Source organism: Mobula hypostoma, chromosome 20 (assembly GCF_963921235.1).
Source record: "Mobula hypostoma chromosome 20, sMobHyp1.1, whole genome shotgun sequence".
In the NCBI taxonomy this organism is placed as follows: domain Eukaryota; kingdom Metazoa; phylum Chordata; class Chondrichthyes; order Myliobatiformes; family Myliobatidae; genus Mobula; species Mobula hypostoma.
Window position 1 is genome coordinate 13,741,924 of NC_086116.1, and position 4,112 is coordinate 13,746,035.

Below are 4,112 nucleotides of genomic sequence, written 5' to 3' on the forward strand. Positions count from 1 at the left end.
CCCCATGTATCCATAATAATAAAACCAGAAACAGTTTGTAATGAATGACCAGTACATAATTTACAAAATGAATAATATTAACCAAATGTTGTATGGACATTTATTGGTGTTTTGGGAACAATATTGACCAACAGTTTACATTGAAATAGGTACCAAAAGATGACTGTGGAAATTAGCTCACAGGATAAAATAGTTAAAATTGTTATGATTCTCTCTAAATAATGAAGGAAGACTACAGCTGGAATTCTAAGTATTTGAAACAAAAACAGAAAATGCTGAAAACACAGTATGCCAGGCACATCTGTAGAAAATGAAACAATTGTTATTTCACATCAAGGGTAATTGATCAGAAGAATATTGACAAAGGGTCCTAGACCTGAAACACTAACTATTTTTCTCTCCACAGATGCAGTCTGACCTGTTGAGTGTTTCATAGTCATACTTTATTAATCCCGGGGGAAATTGGTTTTCGTTACAGTTGTTCCATAAATAATAAATAGTAATAGAACCATAAGTAGTTAAATAGTAATATGTAAATTATGCCAGTAAATTATGAAATAAGTCCAGGACCAGCCTATTGACTCAGGATGTCTGACCCTCCAAGGGAGGAGTTGTAAAGTTTGATGGCCACCGGCAGGAATGACTTCCTGTGACGCTCTGTGTTGCATCTCGGTGGAATGAGTCTCTGGCTGAATGTACTCCTGTGCCCACCCAGAACATTATGTAATGGATGGGAGACATTGTCCAAGATGGCATGCAACTTCGACAGCATCGTCTTTTCAGACACCACCATCAGAGAGTCCAGTTCCATCCCCACAACATCACTGGCCTTACAAATGAGTTTGTTGATTCTGTTGGTGTCTGCTACCCTCAGCCTGCTGCCCCAGCACACAACAGCAAACATGATAGCACTGGCCACCACAAACTCGTAGAACATCCTCAGCATCGTCCGGCAGATGTTAAAGGACCTCAGTCTCCTCAGGAAATAGAGACGGCTCTGACCCTTCTTGTAGACAGACTCCGTGTTCTTAGACCAGTCCAGTTTATTGTCAATTCGTATCCCCAGGTATTTGTAATCCTCCACCATATCCATACTGACCCCCTTGATGGAAACAGGGGTTACCGGTACCTTAGCTCTCCTCAGGTCTACCACCAGCTCCTTAGTCTTTTTCACATTAAGCTGCAGATAATTCTGCTCACACCATGTGACAAAGTTTCCTACCGTAGCCCTGTACTCAGCCTCATCTCCCTTGCTGATGCATCCAACTATGGCAGAGATCACAACTGAAGTTAAGAGGATGATACTACGTAAAGCGAACCCTCGAGGGATAATGCGAACAAATGGACAAACTCAGGTCTCCCATCCCTGACCTCATTAAGTTACGGATCCACTGCTGCCATTGTCTGGTTTCGAAACGTCGGACGGAAGACAGATACTGTTTTGAAAGAGTCGTATAATCTCGCTTCAGCAGTCTGAGGTACCCTCCTGCTTCAAGCGAGCTTCGATCATACTGCTGTTCAAGAAGAACGAGTAATCTGCCTCAATGACTAACATCTTGTAGCTCTTAAATATACCGTGAACATTTGTTTGGGGGGGTCGGTCATGAAGCATATCAATTCCTGCCTGAGGAATGACAGCTCCAATATGTCTACCATCACAACAGGTCAATCGTAGATGCCGTTTAATTGTCTGTTCACTTGGCTATTGGCATCTGGACAATGAATATGCAAAAATCAGAATGCTCTTCACTGACTATGGCTCAGCATTGAACACTATCATCCCCTTGAAATTAACCACTAAGCTCCAAGGCCTAGGCCTCGATACCTCTCTGTGCAACTGGATCCTCGATTTCCTCACCATTCAGTATAGATTGGCAACAACATCCCCAGCACAATCACCATCAGCACAGGTGATTAGCCCCCTTATCTACTTGCTTTATACCTATAATTGTATAGCTAAGTACTACACCAAAAGCATTTTTAAATGCTGATAACAGCATTGATATTGGTTGAATCAAAAGTGGTGATGAACTGTTATATAGGAGGGAGATTGGCGATGTGGTTGAATGGTTGCCAAAACAACCACCCCTGACTCAAAGTGGGCAGATCCAAAGAGCTGATTATTGCTTACAGGAGGAAGAAGCTGGAGTCCATAAGCCAGTCCTCATTAGGGGATAGGAGGTGGAGAGGCTCAGTAACTTTAAATTCCTTGGCATTATCACATCAGAGAATCTGTCCTGGGACTAGTAGGTCAGTGCCATCACAAAGAAGGCATAACCAAACCTCTAATTTCAAGATTCAAGATTGTTTAATGTCCTTTCCAACACACAAGCGTAAAGGAAAACAAAATAACTGTTATGCCAGAACCAATCCAGCACAAATAAGCCCTATAAGATAAAGAACACAATAATCAAAAAAACACAATAAATATAAATACATAAAGATAGCTTATGTACATAGATTGATTGTATGCCCATAAAGTATCACTAGGTACAAGAGTGTCTGTACATAAGGTGACTCTGACAGGAAATGATAATGGAGTGGGATGGGTTAGTGGTTGGAGATGTTGATCAGCCTTACAGCTTGGGGAAAGTAACTGTATCTGAGTATGTAAACACGAGGAATTCTGCAGATGCTGGAAATTCAAGCAACACACATCAAAGTTGCTGGTGGACACAGCAGGCCAGGCAGCATCTGTAGGAAGAGGTACAGTCGACGTTTCAGGCCGAGACCCTTCGTCAGGACTAACTGAAGGAAGAGCTAGTAAGAGATTTGAAAGTGGGAGTGGGAGGGGGGAGACCCAAAATGATAGGAGAAGACAGGAGGGGGAGGGATGGAGCCAAGAGCTGGACAGGTGATTGGCAAAAGGGATATGAGAGGAACATGGGACAGGAGGCCCAGGGAGAAGGAAAAGGGGGAGGGGGGGAAAAACCCAGAGGATGGGCAAGGGGTATAGTCAGAGGGACAGAGGGAGAAAAAGGAGAGAGAGAGAAAGAATGTGTGTATATAAATAAATAACGGATGGGGTACGAGGAGGAGGTGGGGCATTAGCAGAAGTTAGAGAAGTCAATGTTCATACCATCAGGTTGGAGGCTACCCAGACGGAATATAAGGTGTTGTTCCTCCAACCTGAGTGTGGCTTCATCTTTACAGTAGAGGAGGCCGTGGATAGACATGTCAGAATGGGAATGGGATGTGGAATTAAAATGTGTGGCCGCTTGGAGATCCTGCTTTCTCTGGCGTAGGTGTTCAGTATTTGAGTATGTTCATCTTGACGTAGATGCTATGTAGCCTTCTACCTGCTAGGAGCGGGACAAACAGTCAGTGAGCAGAGTGTGTGGGATCACCTATGATATTGCTGGCCTTTTTCGGCACCTTTCTGTATATATGTCCTGGATGGCAGGTAGGGTGGTGCCAGTAGTGTATTGGGCAGTTTTGACTACCCACTGTGGAGCCTTCCTTTCAGCTGTAGTCCTGTTTCCATACTGTGCAGTGAGGAAGCAAGCTCGGATACTATCGATTGCACATCTTCAGAAGGTTGTGAGTATTCGTTTGCATAGTCCAGCTCTCTTCAGCCTCCTCAGAAAGCAGAGGTGCTGGTGAACTTTCTTGATCGTGTAGGATGTATTTGGGGCCATGAAAGGTTGTGCAAGATGCGTACTCCCAGGAGTTTGAAACTGCTGTGCTGCCAATGTAAAGAGAGCTGTGGATGGTATGAGTTTTGCTGAAGTCAATAACCACGTCCTTTGTCTTGTTGACTTTGATGTAAAGGTTATTTGCCTGGAAAACTTCTTAGAAGTTTGCATACATAGATTTGGCATGTTATCTAAAATTTTGACATGTAGTGTAAAGTATCCTGACTGGTTGTATCATGGTCTGGTATGGAAACACCAACGCCCGGGAATGGAAAAGTCTCCAAAAAGTGGTGGATACAGCCCAGTGCATCACAGACAATGCCATCCCCATCACTGAGCACAGCTGCAAGTAGTGCTACTATAAGAAGGCAGCATCCATCATCAAGGACCCCACCATCCAGGCCATGCTCCCTACTCGCTGCTCACATCGGGCAGGAGATACAGTCGTCTTACGTCCCACACCACCAGGTTCAGGAA